This window comes from Watersipora subatra, chromosome 1, assembly GCF_963576615.1.
Source record: "Watersipora subatra chromosome 1, tzWatSuba1.1, whole genome shotgun sequence".
Lineage (NCBI taxonomy): Eukaryota > Metazoa > Bryozoa > Gymnolaemata > Cheilostomatida > Watersiporidae > Watersipora > Watersipora subatra.
Window position 1 is genome coordinate 14,443,440 of NC_088708.1, and position 20,023 is coordinate 14,463,462.

The following is a 20,023-nucleotide window of genomic DNA, read 5'->3' on the forward strand; positions in this document are numbered from 1 at the left end:
GGTATGACTACCGAGGCTATCAAAGCATTAGCAATCGTTTGTTTTCTTAAACACAAGAAAGCAAATATACAGATGGGTTTTTAACTAAGGTACATAAACATATTGTGAGGAGAAGCGAGGAGTTAGCAAATAACATGGTAAATAGTATAGGGTTATGACAACTAAGACAATAAGCGTTTCTTTGCACAAATTAAAAGTAATGGATAGAAGAACCCGAGTATACAAGGAATGAGAAAATAAGCCGACGATAATCTAAGCTCAAATGAAAGAGCGTAAAATTAATTGACGGATTGCATCAGGCGTGCAAATCTGCAAGATCATGCTACCTTCTACTTAACCTAGTCAAATTCATATTTTGATAAAAAATTGCGTTTATGATTGATATTATTGTCTATCCAATAATGAGTAATAACCTAGCTTTATACATATTGTATACATGTGGTCAGTGATACACAGACAGCAAATGTTATATGGCCATCAACAGCAAATAAACAGGCTATTAACAACAGTGGTAATAACTTATGATAGCTGTGTTAGAGCAAGCCTGGGAAGGCACAAGTGATTTGTCAGGCTTGCTTAAACATATTCCTAACAAGAAGAAATACTTTAAAATATAATAAAGTATAATAAAATAATATATATGTGCACAACAGGCTATCAGTGCAACTCGGTATCTAAAAGTGTTAGTAAATTGATGTCCTGTTTTTCATATTCAACTTTTTGTCATCCTTGAAACTTGGTGTAGTCAAGCCTTTTCTTATGATTGCCTTCACTTTTGAACTTGACAACTTATACATCATAGGGTATAAAATTCCAGCAAATAGTTGGCTCTACACACTAAGTATCTTCCAATATATGACCTATAATGCAATATAATTTTATGACTGAAGTTGAGAAAGCCCGGGAAAGCAAAAGAATTGAACAAAATATAAAAATAAAACATTAATTATAGTCTAAGATATTTTCATATCAGGCCACATATATCTATCATCATCATCGTCATCATCATCATCGCAACAATAAAACAACAATAAAAAACAGCAACAATAAAAAACACTTTATGTTGATTACTGCTTTATTTAGTTGTTTTAACATAGTTTGTAACAGATTTTATATAATAAAGGTGTTTAAAGCCATGCGTAGTTGCCTGCAGTATTTATTTAGGCTTATCAGAAATTTCTGGGTTGTGAAACGAATAACAGTGTATTCTCAAAGGAATATCTGCTCGAAGATTCATGGTTGTAATATCTGAAGAGCATCCTACATACAAAGCCAATTGGTGTGGAAGATTTGACTGGGTTTAGGTTAGTTATTCATAGGCATAAAAATTTCATTAGCAAGCTTAGTACCACATAATGAAAAGTAAAAAGGCCTAGCCAGCACTGGAATAAGCGTTTTTGTAAGCTAATCAATTCAGGCCTCTTGCGCTTTGTGAATGAGCCAATGTCAGAAATGGTAATGATAGGCACCTGCACCTGATAAAACTTGAACTCTTAAGCAATGCATCATCCAAAAGTTTAGGTTCAATAACCACGCACATACAAGTAGACTATATTATTATATATTATTATAGTGGCAGCAGAATTGGCCTCACTCACTAATCTCAGGCTTTTTAAATTGTTCTACTAATTAAAACCTTGGATATTAAAAAAACAGGTGTGGTACTATGAAGTGACCATTTACATTAGTGCTGGGCGCGAGTACTTCTTGGACAACAGGTTTTTCGGGTATCAAGTTTGTTGATACAGATTTCACGTCTAAAATTTCCAAACATCGAACATATCTTAAAATTTGCAATGCAATTATAATTCGATTCAATTTATTTATTATTTTTACTATTTTTTATCGACTGATATTCGCACTCGCAACGTTAACAGGCGGGTTGTTAAAAATTGCTCATAGCGCAGGGCACAATAGATGAATTTTTGTCCACTCTACTCGACGGATTCGAGTACCAAAACTCAAACTCGCAAGTCAAAACCCGAATCCGCAAGATCGAAATACTCAAAATTTTTATTACCCGAGACTCAAGAGAAGATAAACCCACAAGTTCAACGAGTTCTATTACCCGTGCCCAGCACTAGTTTAAGTTTCTCAGTTGAGTGAGCCGTTGACCTGCGAGATTATACGCAACTGTGCTAAATGATTAAAATAATTTTGATAGAAAATGACTGGATTAAAATGAAGCTTCACACTCTGAAAGACTGCAAAAAGTTTATTTTGTCGCTGGTAGATGTATCAAGTTGTATTAAGATCATTTGAAAGTAAAACACGCATCAAAGTAAAACAGAACCTGCACTAATATTGCCTCAGGATGACAAGCAAGTCAACAGCTGATGTTTGTATTATGAGAAAGTTCAGAACATAATATATCATTCAGAGCACAGCCTGGTCCAACCAAGCAGACCAGCAGAAACTTTTTTCATACTTAAAACTAACCATCTAGTTATTTTCTGATACCATTGTCGTTTTAATGCTTGCAATGCTTTTCAACTATCTACAATTGAATTATCGCTATTACTATTCGTGTGTACTCTGACAAATACTTGCCTAAAATGGGTAAGGTAAGATAAAATATATTACAAATGTCTGTACCTATCAAACTGAAATCTATTCGCATGCATGTCTGTTTAATCATCAACTGATGAGATCTTCTTCATTTTCTTTGTAATTTCCCGAATACATTATTTGAATGCGTTTGCGTTTGTTTTGGGCATTTTAGTCATATTATTTGTCAGTGAATAAGCTTAGGTAACTAGCATTAGAAATTACTCAATGATTTTTTGTGACATGCTCATGCAAGCATGGTGAGATAACATGTAAAATTTATCAGCAGTTTGAATGCAGGGTCATTCCTAAAATGAGCTAGTTAAAAAAAACTAAACGTATTAAAAAATAAATGAAACCTTCAGAATAAATTGGAGGTTCTGATAAAAGCTAAATGTGAGGTTGTTTTATTTGACTGTAGATATAGTTTGTAGTTTGTAAGACATCTAAAATTTTCTTTGAGTTTTACTGTGATTATTTTTGAAAGAAGCATATCTTGAGTCTACGCTGCTCTGATATAAAGTATTACTCTACTTTCTACATACATAAATGTTATATGGGGCATCTTTACATTAACATTTCTCTTCAAGTAAACATTCAAGTGCTTCATCAAAATGTTTGCGTTAAGAATTACCTTGGCAGTGGATACCAAGTTGGTTTTTTAGGCCTCTGACAACAAGAGAGTTAAACAGTGGTAGCTTAATTATTTATCACCAATACATTCATGTTTAAGATTTCTGTATATTCTTTGACAGGCGTTGTAATGACAATTTCACTGCACATTTGGTAACATCAACCTATTCAACATCTGATCTGATAAACTTTATATTCTTTTAGAAATACATGTAATTTTACATGCTTCTACTTAACTTTGTAATTTGGCATTACCAAAACTATTTTGCTAATGTTTTTTTATATATAAAGTTTGTCATACAACCAAAGGAAATGTCTGCTTCTGCACAGTACAGTAATACCTTGAGGTACGAGTGCCCCAACATACAAGAAGTTTGAGCTAAGAGAAATATTTTGAGCTAAATTTTGCGTTGAGATAGGTTAAATATTTTTAGTACAAGCCTATGTGACAGTTCCCATGCAGCCGCTAGGTGGCAGAGTATGCAAGATACCACTTCACAAAACAGCATCACGCAGTCCTTCTCATCAGATCAAACAGGGTTTAAAAAGGCCGACAAAAAGTGAAGGCAAGTAAGTATAAAAGCGAGGCAAAAAGAGCCAAGCCAGAAGATAATTTGTTTTAGTTCTTTTATATAGGACAAATTTTAAATTAAATAGCTCAACTAGATCCTGCCTTGGGTATGCAACTTATATTAATACTGATGGTGTACTTGCCACAAAATTATCAGACAAAAAGAAAAGCAGCACTATGAAGATCGTAAAATGTTTCCTAAGAACCTAACCAAGTCTTCATGACAGCACTATAAACAACTTTGCAATGCCAATTAACTTTAGATTAATTTTTGATTTACAACATTTAACTGATGAGTTAAAAATAACCATTAATTATCGAAATATTTTGTTTGAATATTGTCAGAGTTATGCTTTTAAAGCCAATATTTCTCCACTATTGTTTGGTGTATCTACATTCACTTTGAACCTCTCAACCTGATCATACTCAATACTTCATTCACGCATGCTGAATGGTTGGCAAAATGTTGAGTAATTTTGTATGATAGATTTTTCCATATGAAACGCAATAAAGATAAGACTACTCTAATAAAACTTAGATGTTTCCTGCAATTTTGTCTTACAACAAAAATAGTAATCAGTTGGCAAGTTTATGGTAAGTAAAACGTATTTTATGATATTGAAACTTCACCTGTCAGAAATTTAAGTTTCAGGGATCAGATCATCTATGGTAATATTTATTAGCCAGCAAATACCAATTTGAGGGACAAAAGAATTTTAGTGAATTAAATGAACCTAAGATAACGTAGTGCAGGTATAAATCTTTTAAGTATGCGTAATACAAACACAGTCTAAAACAATATGAAAGTTGTAACTAAAAACCACGACATCATCGAACATGTTTTGGTGAGAATAGATGTGAAGTAATGAATACAACAATCAGAGCAATAATGCTTAAAAACCAATGACAAAATTAAACCAAAGATTTTGTTAGTGAGCAGACAAAGCAGTCATATCTTTCTAGCAGCATTATGTAATCTGGCTGTTCGCACACTTTCTTTTATAAAACAGCGGTAAATATGTTCACCATGCAGAGATACATAAAGGTTTACTTGCAACAAAATTCACATTACAATTATTTGGTATCAAAAGATTGACCATGTCTTACTCCGCTGTGTGGTAGGTGCAAAATATGTGTAAATGTGATTACAAGCTCTTAAAAGCTCAAAAATGAACATTTAACCACAGCCATTGCAAAGACGCAATAGTTTGGAATCTCTTTAATTCGATGACGTACGGTACTCAAACATCGAGGTTATTGTTTCGACATGTGATGTTATCACGTGAATTGAAAGGCCAATAAAAGGCTCAATATAAAACGCCTCGTAGCACTAGTGTATGACAAACACTTCGGGTTCTACAGCAAAGCAAGTATCAAATATAGATGCTCGCTATTTTACAGTTTTGTTTCGGCTAGGTCTAATCGACTAGTCGTAATCTGATGATGTGACCCATACTCCTTGCCAAATAACGCGAATAATTTCTGCAGCATTTTTCAACTACCACAGGTGACCAACAGGCTCTTCGTGTTTATCAGGGTTGAAAAACACCACGGTTTTTATGAAAAAACCAGGTTTTTGTTTAAACTGGTTTTTATGGTTTAAACCGGTTTTTATGGTTTAAACCGGTTTTTATGGTTTAAACCGGTTTTAATGGTTTTTATAATTTCAAGTCGAATTAACATCACTTACTATAGCTGCATGATTGACTATTGAACATACATATGTGGAATCATCTGTTAAAGATGGTACTGTGGGAGTTGTTATGGGGAAAAAAAGAGAGAAAACATGGAAATTTAAGAATGAGTTTTAAATCAAACATGATCGATGAAATACAGAGCAGAAATCTTATCACATAAAGTGAATATTTTACATACAGCTCTAATGCTCTATGTATAAGTAGAAACTTTAATCCCAGTGATTAGTCGTGTGGTAGTGTAGAGCAGAGCATAGTGCAGGTGCATTGCTAGTGTTTGAAGCAGTGGCAGATGACTCAACTTCTATCACTTGAATATTAGCATCACTGTCTAAATTGGTGTTTTCAGCTTGACATTTTGCTACATGAGCTTTAAGCCTATCTTCGTGACCTCGCGTTACGACAGCACACCTATTACGTTTTGCCTTAAAACCTTTGCCTTAAAACCATTGCCTTTCAAAACTTTTCAAAACACAACAAACTTGATAAACTGAATTGTAACAATCCAACTACTTTGGCTTGTGCGCAATAAATAAAATATTAGTTTGCAAACTTGAAGCTTTTGCCCAAAAGGATTTTATTGTTTTAATTTCAAATTATAAGTAATCCTTTCTCACTGGCCAGACTTGAGAAAGTATTTATTCATTATTAGAGATGGTGATTGGATTAGTATATTTCACATGGTTTTTATATTTCATCAGTAAAGAGATCATTATATCACTTGATAAAACCAATTGAAAATGAAATTCACTAATTCATTGTTGTGCTAGGATTTCATGTAGTTTCAACTTGAACTCTGCCATCAATTTGCTACTGTGTCCTAAATAAACTTCCGCAGCTGATAATTAAATATAATTGCATTGCTACCGCACATGAACCACTAGGAGCTTAAAATATTGTTTTTCACAAAAAATAATGAAAAAAACCATAAAAACCGGTTTTTTTGGGGCTGGTTTAAACCGAGCCAACCCTGATGTTTATCAAAGGATAATATGCACTCCTTCGAGCCAAGGTTAAAAAATAAACGAATTTTTACGGTAGGTTTTAAGATATCAGTGCTCAAAGTGACAGCATTACAATGATGATGAAACAGACGCTTAAGGACAATAGACATGGTTTTATTGAATGGGTGAAGTATATTTGTGAAAATATTTTGACGAATGAGGTTGCATGAAAGTGTAAACAGAAGCCATCTTGTTCAGCTACGTCTCATTTGAGCCGTTTTGGAAAGGGATACTAATCTACGGCGTTTTCATCATGGCCGTGATTAACTGTTCATTTTTTAGCTTTCAAGGGTTTGTAGTCACATTTCCACATATTTTGCACCTATAACACAGCAGAGTAAGACATGGTGAATCTTTTGATACCAAATAACTAATTTGAATTTTGTTGCAAGTCAACCTTTAAGAAGTCATGCAGATAAAAATTACCAGAAATGATCATGAATTATAAAAACTGAAACTGAGCCAAGGAAATGCCACAGCACAAACCATGATAACCGGCAAAAAAAAATTCAATACGATTAGGAGCTCAAGCATAAAAACTATAAAAACCGTAAAAAACTGCTTAATAGTACTGATATGAGCTATTTCTACAAAAAGTCTGAAAAATGAAGAAATCATCATAATGATTTATAAAACTCAGATAACATGATTATTTATTAGGTATTGTTCCAAACAAAAAGCACATGAACTGTGGTTATAGATTGTAGAAACTACTACTGTTATATTCTGAGATCTCGAGAAACTGCTTTTAATTTCTACGTTAGCAACATCCATTTTCAGCAGCTCAAATTTCTCTATAGCTCCTGGTTGGTATTGATAGCTTGTGTACCGATGCATATGAGGTAGCAGAGAGCAATTTACCCTTTAGGAATTCCTATATAATTTAAGTTGCTAAGAATTGTTTTGGGATAAAGTGTAAGAAAAACCAAGAATACCGGCAACATTAACGACATTGCTATAAAAAATCCAATTCAGAGATACATTCATTGGTCTTGCTAGACGCAATTTGAGCGTCCAAGCTGAGACAAGGCATGTTCAAAAGATCATGGAAAAGTTTGCTTGAATCATTGCAAGGTCATCAAATTTCGACCTATGCAACCATACAAGTGACATCTTTTTTGTTACATCTACATATTTAAATTGAAATGTTTGTCGTATGTCCAGTTAACAGCAATTGGTTAAATACGCACACTTGCAGTCCAGTGCCCGTTGAGAGATTATGATGGGTAATGATTATATGGATAATTATAGCCAAGCAAGGTGAGGTGGCTGCATGGTTTAGTGGTAGTGCACTTGGCTTCACATCTGTGCCAAGTGTATAGGTTTGATTTTGGTGAGGTGCAATCTTTTTTCCTAATGCTCCTAGCTGGCTTCAGACAGATACGACTCTTGTTATAGTAAAGACTAGCCGAATGCCCAGCGTTGCACGTGTATTAAAAACAGCGTCAAGTGGCAGGTAATGTAATTGCCATTGATTAATTTGAGTAAGCTAGTATCCGTATTGCTGAACTTACTAATGAGAACCTGTGCAGCATGCTATTGTGACTTTGGCGTGACACAGAGTTGCTATGCGTATTTTAACCCAGATAATGACTCATTTGAATCCAATGAATCCCCCAATGAATCTATTGCATCCCTAGTAGGTACATGTAAATGGATTAGCCTACTGCCTTGTGAACGGGAGGTTTTGAGATCAAATCCAGCACAAAGTGGATCTTTCATTGCTAGATTTTAATCCCTGTAGCTGAACAGACACCAAATGACGACAGACTACATACAGTGAACGCTTCTATAATGTGCTCTTCCTTTAATGTTAATGCCAAATACATGTAATGTAAAAAAATGTGAAGTTTTTGCTTCCTACTAGGTAAAAAATTCCATATAACGTGTATCAAATCAGGCAAGTTTTCAAAATGGATTTGAATGTTAGTTTAATTCGCCGCACTTGCGGAAGAAAAAACGCTGTTTGTTTACCGTTTTATCTGTTGTATATAGCTTTCGCGACATCTTAGTTCGACGTAATGGATCGTTAAATGTGTCGACTAAAAGGTGAATAGGATAGCTGTGCAATTGTCCATAAGTACATATGCAATCGATTGGTGCAGGTGTTACAGCGTCGGTCTACAAATCTAAATGTCACGAGTTGGAAGTGTCGTCAAAAATTATCTTTATTCTAACCTTGACCACTGGATAGTGATGGACGACGAACAGGTAGAACTGCTTTTTACAGCAAAAAGATTTTGTTGTCTTGCCTTATTGTAAATGTACAAAATATTTGTTATTAGCTTTACTTTGCAGAATAAACTTTGCTGTTAGAAAAATAAGCAAATCGTTGTAAATGAACGTCGAAAATGTGCAGTCCCTATCAACTTGCTGTATAAAACCAGTGAGATTGATCATAAAAAGGAGAAAAGTTGATGCAAACCAATAATTGTACAGTTACGGTACAGCTCGCAAATTAAAAGAGTTAAGTTTTTCCTTTTTGCATGGCCAAAGAGGTGAGTTTGGAAAGATCTTGGAACGGATTAGGCATTTTACTGTTCTTATAACGTAAATTTCCTATAACGTAAACATTCCTGGAGCAGATTATTTAGGTTATAGGAGCATCTACTGTATATAGACTAACTAGCCGAATGCCCGGCAATGCACGGGTATTAAAAAACAGCAGCAGGCAATGTAGTCGCCCTTGACTAATTTGAGTAAGCTAGTAATTTGGTAAATTGCCGTGAGAGCAAGCTTTAGTGGTATTGCATAACACAGAGTGATATGCATATTTTAACCGAGATAATGACTCATATCGCCTAGTGATCCCATTGCATCTCGTGTAGCTTAATTGGTTAGGTTAATGCCTGGTGAACGGGAGGTTTTCCAAATCAAATCAAATCCAGCATGAAGCGGATCTTTCATTCCTAGATTTTAACAGCTATAACTGGACGGAACGACAATAGATTTTGAAATTTATATACACTTTATATAGCCTACCCGAATGCCGGACTTTGCACTGGTACTAACAGTTTTTCAATAAATTGAGAAACTCACCTGGTAAACCAATAAAGATAAGCTTACCTTTACTAAAACAACTACTGTGTTTGCAAACAGCTTAATTATCGCTACATTAAACGCAACTGTCAACCGCTCTAGTTGATGAACCCAAGAGCTTCAAGGGTGATTATTTCAACCGATGTAATGAATGTGCTAACAATTTGGCCATCATAGTGTAGTAGATTAAATTGTTGGTCTGCACACCGAGATTTTCTGAGATCAAATCATCTGTGATGAGGATTTTTCATTATTAGATTTTAATTGCTAACTGGACAATTTTTATGGATTTATATACACTATATAGATTTAGGCTAGCTTAAGTTACTCGAATTCATTGAGTAAAGAAACTTAGCCAATGGCAATTACATTAACTGTTACTGTTTATAAGCTATTTTAAATCTTGAGCGAATGTGTAGCATAAGAGGTAAGAAATGTTTTTCAATCATCTGTTTTAGCTATGCCTCTAGCTTTCGAATATTTAAATTATGCATTGGCCGAACACACAGAACTAAACAAGTACTTTCATTTGAATGTTAGAATGGTAAATGTTGTATATGTTGATTAAAAATAAATTTTTTATGCAAAAATATTGTTGATCACTCGTGCAACGCCAGACATTCATCTAGTTTTTATTATCTGGCAACACACTATCTGACAAACTGTCACTTTCAAATAATTGCCATAGACAACAGTTTTGGTTACAAAACTTCTTAACCGAGTCACATGTATTATCTATTCTTGAGGCATGTACAAATAGCTTACATGAAACAAAATTGCATGAAAATGGCAAAATTATTTTTAATATTTTTTGCTTCAAACAACTATTGTGTAGAAAGCAGTAAAAGTAAGTCTCAGGCACAATAGACCGGTCAATGCATCAAATATGAGTTTAGTTTTAACACCTACTAGATAAGAATTTGACAAATTCCCAAAACTCTCTGGTCACACTATTAAATCTTTACATTACTTCAACTGAAAAAAATTCTTTTCTATGTAGTGACTAAACTCTGAGATAAAAAATGCTTTGAGTTCTATAGTGAAGTGCATATAAACTCACTTTAGTTGAGTGGTTGAGGCTAGCAACAACCAGAAACCCAAATAACTCGAATCTAAAACAGCCAATCTGTAGCCATTCCCATATTTTCAGTTTAAAAAACACATTTATTAGAAGTTGAAATGACAAACTTTAAGACTTAATCAAATTTATCAATACATGTATAGCGCAGCTAAAACGTCATAGCTTGTACAACTAACATGTAATATACCTTAGGACACTTATGTATTTGCCTTATCTAACGTTCGCGTTTTCGCGGAGTCATCCTCTCGCGAAAATTTCATGTGCGAAACTAAACTATCATAACGAACGAGCGAAAACGCGAAATTAAATAGCTTTGTTCATTGATAATTCAATACACAAATGGCAGCAAGCGATCAAATTGCATTATCGACCTCACCCACACCATTCTACTTGCGGTTCACAATTACAAACTAGTCCCAAATTGAAATTTTTTTCTTATCGGTAAACCAGGCCTGTATTCCCTGGGGCGGCTGGCCGGCTGAGCCGTCCCAACTTTTTAGGAACTTTCCGCGGCTAAGTACAGCCAAACTCGGATAACTGTAACATGTAACATTTCATCTCAAACACAAGGTTAACTTGAACGGATTTGTTTGGTCCGTTCCAAGGCAATGATAAATTGCTTCAGATAACTCGACCTCAACATCATTTACTCAAAGAGTTATTTGCGCAACGGCTATGGAGACGGTTTTTATCGCTGAAGAATATCACTTTATTCAAAGCCATAGAGACAAACATCAACTTTTAGTAGTTTTTAGGCATCATTATTATCATCATCAGTGGCAAAATATTCTTGTTAACGACCTTTATAAAGGTTTGCAAAATATCAAGTTTTACCAAACATACGCTTGGCCATGTCCCATCGAAAGCGTGCAAACTTCCGTATGAACTTAAAATAAAATGGGCAAAATTGATCTTTGTTAAAGCGCTCAAAAGAAAAAAATGTCTTTTTTCTGAGCGTTTCAACTGCGGTCAAGTTTTGCCTATTTTAATTTAAAAACATCTCGTCAGTCAAATCACCTAAAACAAAACAAATCTCAGAAAATAGAAAAATGTTGATACTTTCTGATAAAATTTTTTAAAACTTCACATGAGAGGCCCGGCTGAGGCCCTACATAAGAAAAACCTGTTGGGGGCTTACGCTGCCCCCCTCAACACCCCCAGGTGTTCATAACTAGTCGCCTAACATTAGCCGTCCCAACTTGCAACCAGTGAATACAGGCCTGCAGTGAACTGAACCTGAGGAATCAAATTATGTTTGTTCCACTGCATTTATTTTCACATCACTATATTTTCGCAGTCATCAGAGCTGCGAAATTAAGTTGCAGTGAAATTTTACTCTGTATGCTACTCACAAAACTAAATACTACCGAAATATAAGTGTCCTAGGGTAGCTATATTTAATATTTCAACTTTTGAAAAAATATAATTATTTTTCTCCAAACACACGATAAATAATTTTAACAACTAACATTTTTACCATCATTTTTCTGTAGCTCCAGTATTTATCTCAAATAGGAACAAACTTGGTGAAACCAGCACTGAAAGCCAACAATAGCCTTAGATGTTAGTTTACTAGGTTCACCAGTTGATTAGCAGATGCTCTGAAAGCCAAAACACACACTTCAAACCAGCCGGCAAAGAAACATGCGGTGTAAGTACATTACATCATCATTGTAGGAATTATACATGTATACTGTAACTTACAGCTAAAAATCAGGCAGCATTTAGTAAGCTAATAATTATTGTCATATACATGCAGTTGAACCTTTATTAGAACGCCATGGCACTCTACTTTTCAATCGTTTCCTTGGAGTGGCGCTTTATCAGAGGTCAGAGGTGACGTTCAAATAAGGGATGGCACTGTATTTTTCAAACACCTCGTCAGAATATTGAGAAGATAAATTTAGCCCTTTCACGAGCAAAACGAATGTCGCCTATATTTTGCACTCTTTCAGGCAGAGTGACATTAACTCTTTTGGACACAAGAAATTTGCTAACTTACCTCCAACTTGTCGTAGATCTCTAGATTAATATACATTGGGAAACAGAGATATCTCTACCAGGTGATATATGTTGTTTGCATTTAATCCACGGGGATTTTATAGCCTGCGTTGCAATGTGTTGGACCCTTCAAGTTATTTATTTTATTCTATATTTAAATGCATATTTTCATTTAATAATTATATTTAACAAGGTTGCATAATAGCTCATTGCACTCATTGATATCTATGCTACAGTTTGCAGCCAAAAATGGCTTTTGATGTAAACTAAAAGATGAGTTGTAAGTGTCGATCCTTTGTAAGCCGAGTTCGGATTACCGCAATGATGCTATCAAATAATGCTATAAATCTGCAAAATTGTATGTTATATAATAATAATCTATCAAATACTACAAATGTATATTCAAGAGAAAGGGACATAAGCAAACCATATTTATAATAAATTTGAAACCAAAAACTAAAATTGTTAAAACAGAAATATTAGCATCGCTTGCTTGACCAGTTGCGTTTTGAATGTTGCTTTAGTTTGGAACAATTTCTTATTCTTCTGACTGTTAAAGGTGTGATTGCGTCAAATTTTAGTTGATTTTAACAGTAAGTATTGATTTTTTCTATCAGCTGATATGTTGTTTGTTGTTTTAGGCGATCTCATTGTCAAGATATTTGAAGATTAAAATCAGCAAAAAATTGATCGCGGTAAAAACGCTCAGACAAAAAAGATGTGCCCAGACTTGCCCAAAATGATGTATATAGTGAAACAATCTGTTTATATCTCTCGTATTCACATCGGCTATTGCGATAAAAGTCTAGTCCTATGCGACCCAACTGGCATATATCTCATTTTGTATTTGCTCATGATTGCTAGAATAAAATATTTAATCTAGCTACAGATAAATTTTTATAATTGTCTCAAATGGCTCAAATAAGAGAAATTAAAAATTTGTCATATTAGTTTCCTGGAAATGCTGTGTAAACATTTGAGTACCGACTACGATTCTGCCTGTCTACAGTAATTAGGTCGTGAAGTTAACTTATTACATCGCGGCCTTTGTATCAGCTAAGTTCTCAGTTGCTATACCCACACCGGAAACTAGTTACATGTACTAGATAAAATAAGCAAGCCGCATCTTTGAAAAGAATACGTTCGAATATATGGCGAAACCAACTACATTCCTAAAAAAGTCGTATAGTCAAGGCTATTTAGTCATTATTAGCATCAATTTGTAGGAAAAAGATTAATGGCCACATGTGATGAATTGATTCAAGTACTAAACAAATGGTTTTATGAGTTGACCAAAATAGTGAATGCAAGACGTCTTTGAAATTTCATTGAAATGTCTTTGAAATCAATCAACCCAACGATTCTGGCAAAGGGTTAATAATAAAGCCATTCTTGCACCTGGTTGGCAGTTTGTGGCGTAGACTCATTTCACCTGTTTTTACTTGGGAGTGTGGAACATAAAAAAATTTTAGCTTGTATTATTTGGTCTGTTGGAATTGAGTCGCGCTATGAAAAAGTACCTGTCAATACAGCTCAGATTACATTTCATAAATACATCTGTCAGACAAGATTTCAGCACAGATGGCAACAGGGCTTTAATGTATTTATTATGTTCTGCAAATCATGTTTTGCATTATCTTCAACAATGTTATTTTATTATATAATTTTTACAAGCCAAAAAATTTTCATCTCGGCATCAAGTTTTTATTAAAACATCCATCCAATTCGTGGCCACTCACATAGTTTCAGCTCATATAATAGGACAAATTAATCTACCGCAGCAAACTCAAACAAAACATATCCTGGTTTGTGCCACTGCCACACACATTCATTTTTCTCTTTCCCATTTATGACAGTTTCCAGAATGACAGCTGCTCGGCTGCTAGCACCAGAAAAACATCCTGTAATCAATAAAACAAATGTAAGAAATATATGTCATTCATTGATATGCCATTCTAATGCGTATCTACTAAAAGCTTTCCAATTGAGAGTTAGATTGCGAGTGTAATTTTAAAAATGAATGCTCAATAAAAAGATAAGTACGCCAAGCCAACAATTCGGAGCTTTGTTTCTGGGAGCTAACGATGAGCATCTATCAATCGATTTTCTTCACTTTCTACAAGTGAGAAGTGAACATAAATTCTAATCATGAATCTAACTTACCAGCTAAAACTGCCAAAGAAAAGTTGAAGCAAAGATTATAGCTAGGTGAAATGATAAACAAGTTATGAAATGATGATTGGTGATAGCATAAAGTTATAATTTTATTAATTGGTAAATGTATTGAGTACTAAAATTATTACCTTTAGTATATTTAGTACTTGTTCATCAATCTAAGCCACTATTTTGTTGGTTGCTATAAATTAATTAAGAAGCCGTCCGTCAATTTAACAATCAACATCGTTGATTTTGTAGCAAGAACTCACTGTGCATCCGAATCAAGCACGCGTGCACAGGAAGTTACATTGTAGTCTCAAACAGGGAAATATAATCTCAATGTAAACACAACAGTGTATATATACGCATATATATATATATATATATATAGGAGACTCAAAGTTAAAGATAAATTTACCTCCATTCGCCTATCTTCATCTGCAGCATAACACTGCTGACGCCTGTCAGCTCGAACCATACGCTGTCTGCCCCAAATTTTAACTACCTGATGCTCATAAAACTATGAGTCACTTTCGCCGGAACTGGAAGCATTGTTATAATTCTGTTGTTCGTCAATAAAACATGCCGTAATTCAGTAAATTAACGATTTCAATTGAGTCAGTGAACATCGATGTCTATGTGCAATCTAGTAATTGAGTAAAATCCCTGACTTCGAGTTCACAGACAACTCGTTTTACTAGCGATAACATTTATTGTGACCTATATAAAAATTTCGTGCTGATGATTGGCTAAAGAAGAGATCTTATATTTATCGCTCGTGGACTCTTTTCAAATTTATCAAAATATACGTCAGGAATGAAGCTCCCGCTCGAATCTGAGCATTTTAAAAGATGATCTCATTCAAACGGTTATATCTCTGAACAGGGTTAGTTTACAAAGACAAAAATGACATCAAATTATAGCTGATGTTTTAGCCTTTTATTGGTCTCAATTTCATTTGATCAACCTTTTTGACGCAATCACATCTCTAAATACCTTCTACAGTATTTTCTGACCTCAAATTCTTTTCTGGACAGTTGAGCTAATTGACATTAGCGCCTGAACAATATTTTAAAAAATCAAAACTTTTATGCGGTGCACTTTCGAACAAACACTTTCCACCTAAATAAAGAGAAACCGAGTGTTATCAATACAGCTACAAAATTTTAGCCTCAAAATCGTAAGAGCACATTTTCCATCGTAAATGCAAAACCTTTTGTTCACATAATGTGCGCCCCCGCCATACGACTTCAATCCATTTCAGGGTTGGCATCGTATAGCAAAAATGTAGTATAGAAGGGTATAGAAACCCATAGTAATTGTATAATGCAAACGTTCCCTGGTAAAAATTATCAAAATTTATAAATACAGTACATATTAAAAATAAGTAACAAAATAGCATGTTAACCTTAGTAACCATAGTTGCCTACAGTAACTTTGGTGTATTTATTGGTCATGATCTGCAATAAAATGTAACATTGCAATGTAAAACAAGGATGTGCAGCAGCAGCACTAAATATTGTAGAGTTCTTACCTTCGAGACAGACATATAACATAAACTTTGAATTAAACTTAAATGAATTTAACTTACTAAACACACACTAACAGCTAAGTTTTAGTAAGTATTTCTAACTATCTTACTGATCTTCAACTTTTTCATCACTAAAATTTTATTATCTATCGGTTTCCGACTTCGCTTTCACTATAACTTCGAGCCAACCTCATTAAACCTTTTTTCAAACTTTTTGAGAATTTATGACCAACAAAAGAAAAAATGAAATATTATTACTGTACCTTTGGAGTGACGTGACTTGAGCTAATATATGCAGTGGTTAGAGCAGAGAAGAGGCAAAAAAACATATCAATGCTAATTATGTTACTGTACACATGAAAATGAATTTAATACATATTAAAGAGGATGTTTATTAGCAGGCCAAGGGAAGTTGTCTAATCCCTTACCCTCTGTTCGAAGGGATAGCAACTCCAACTTTGCTACTGGTTTTCAAGGGAAAAAATTACCATTTTTTACATGAAGAATGCTGAACTGAGAGAAATCGGTCGTCGTAACTCTTTCAAGGGTTGTGGAAAAGTTGTCTGTGAACAGCATATTGGAATCTTTTTTATTTCGACATAATAAGCACACCGATTGCTAACTTTGAATATTGAGCAAAATTTTGGTTGAATTTATATGGCGAAGTAGGATTCGTACAGCGAGGACCAAAAACCATCGTGTTTTATTTCGCAATGTAAAACAATTGAATAACAAGGACATCGTAACCCGAGGGCACACTGTCCATCGAAGTATCAAAACCACGTTAAAGGTTGACTTGCAACAAAATTCACATTACAGATATTTGATATCAACAGATTCACCATGTCTTACTCTGCTGTGTTCAAGGGGCAAAATATGTGAAAATGTGATTAAAAGCTGTTAAAAACAAAAAGACGAACAGTTAATGGCAGCCATCACGAAAACGCCGTAGATTGGAATCCATTTCCAAAACGGCTCAAATGGTTCGTAGTTGAACAAGATGGCTTCTAATTATATTTTCAAGCAACCTCATTCGTTGAAATATTTTCACAAATATACTTACTTCACGCATTCAATAAGACAATGTCTATTGTCCTTACCCGTCTATTTCATCATTATTGTAAAGCTGTCATTTGAGCGCTGATATCTCAAAACCTAACGTAAAAATTCGTTTAATTTTCAACCTTAGCTCGAAGGAGTGCATATCATTCTCCGATGAACATGAAGAGCCTGTTGGTTGCCAGTGATAGTCAAAAAATGCTGCAGAAACTGTTCGCGCGATTTGGCAGAAAGTATGGGTTACATGATCAGATTACGACTTGATGATTAGACCAGGCTGAAACGATACTGTGAAGTAGCGAGCATTTATATTTGATACGGGCTTTCCGGTAGAACCCGAAGTATTTGTCATAAACTAGTGCTACGAGACGTTTTATATCCAGCCTTTTATTGGCCTGTAATTTCACGTGATAACATCACATGTCAAAACAATAACCAAACTGTTTGAGTACGTCAGCCAAATAAAAAGATTCTAAACTACGGTGTTTTTGTGATGGCTGCGATGAACTGTTCATTTTTGAGCTTTTAAGAGCTTGTAATCACATTTTCATATAATTTGCACCCACAATACAGCACAGTAAAACATGGTTAACCATTTGATACCAAATACCTGTAATGTGAACTTTGTTGAAGTAAACCTTTAAACAAGGAACTACTATTAGCCTGATACTGTTACTAATTATTTTTATGGTACTGCACTTAAAGTTTTAACGACAAAACTGTTAAGACTTGGAGTTGGAAAACGGACTTATACGTATACAAACAGAAATAACGAACGAATTAATTGTCATTGATGTAATCTAGTCATTATTAGTACGGTTTTGTGAACACTTCTTTTGATCACTGTTATTGTGGGTTCGTGTATTGATCAAAAATGTCCAATAATGGTAGTCAAATAAAAGTGACATTTAGTTAAAGGGTAGCATTCTATTTTTTCAATACTCCCATAGTGGCGTCAAATAGAGGTGGAGTTCAAATAAAGGTGACATTCAAATACAGGTTTACAGTAATTCTAGCTGTATTACTGCTTTTAAGGAAAAAGAAAACTTGTAGTGTATGGAGTTTGGACTTAATTTATTTGGAGTTGATTTATTAATACATATATTTATATGACTTTATTAGCAATAATATTAATATATTAAACATTTGCTCGAATGGATGCCAATTTGGTTTCTGCAATCAAGCACACAATAGTTTTTCAAGTTCATCACATAATTTCATTTATTGTCATATTAGATGTTTGTATGTTGGGATGGAGTACGAATATGTCCTAAAACATAGCAAGTGGGAGTTGTCTTTGAGAATCAGCAAACCAGTCATATAGATTTAGAGCTGCTGGGTTTAATCCTACAAGTATGATGCATGCATCATACTTGTAGGATGCATGCATGCAAGTATGCATGCATACTTGTGTTTCCTCTGAGGACATACTTGGAATCAAGTCCGAAGAATATCGGCCGGTGTGTAGTCGGAAGGCTGCCTCAAAAGGGGCGGGGCCAAATTACCTTACGAACTCAACAGACACAGGAAGCCTGCCCTAGCAGATTCAGGAGTGTCTAGCTCCAAGAAACTTGCCTCTTGAGGCAGGGGTGGTACCGAACCGATCAAGACACAGGCTCTGGATCGACTTCACTTTTGAGCTACTGCCTCCTCGAGAAGCTAGAGGGGCAATCCATCTAGTTCTTGATCAATACTGGATGTACCAGGAACTTTCTTAGTAAGAAAGTGTTTGGCAAGCTCCCTCAATGCGCGAAGGACTTGCTCGAGAGTGACAGTCACGATCTCATGGCCGAAGGGACCCGACTGCCATTCTGCGAAGTCATGCAACTACCCATATGGCTTCAAGATGTGAAGACTGAGAAGATCTTTGTAATGAGCCACATCAGCAAAGACACCATCTTGGGAATGCCCTTTTTGGTAGCCTACGCAATGTGCTATGACGTTCTAGCAAACTATGGTTTCCATTGACGGGCAAACTTTGACTTGTACAAATAGATATGGGTGGCTGTTACTTAGCAAAGTACAGGTAGTGAGAGACATAGTCGGTCGCATGGGCTAGCCCGCTGCCATACGGCAGCCAGAAGTTACCAAAGGACCAGCCAAGGCCACCCTTCGACTTAGTGACATGGCTCTGCTGAAGACTCACGGTGACATTGACAAGGAACTGGTCCGAATCAAGCTATCAAGCTACAGGCCAGGACCCATGGCCACTATGAATCCGGCACTTTCTCCGGCAGAAAGCTGACGAATGACGAGCTGGAGGTGAGAGACCAGAAGATTCAACAGTTACACAAGATCCCGTCATTTCCCGAGTACGACTGGACAGAGTGTTAAAGGCTCGGACATCTCACAACCAGTTTTGATGGTGTGCAGTCTGCCTGCCAACCATTAGAGAGATCTCCGTGTGGCAAACACATGCTCTTGCCTGCTCCGGGGTGGCAAGGACGACCAGCTGCCTCCGCCTGACATGGTGTGACATGGATGACAGCTCGAATAGTAGTCACAAGCTGTGTAGTATGCCAAGCATGGAGGGATGAAGATAGCTGTTGGTAGGCAGAGTCTGTATGCAAGACACCCCTGGCAGGTAGCCGTAGACTTGGTGGGACCACTACTGATGACACCAAAGGGTAACATGTAGATGTTGGTACTGGCTGACTCCTTCACCCTATGACAGGATGCTTTGGCCCTCCTGGAAACCACGGCACC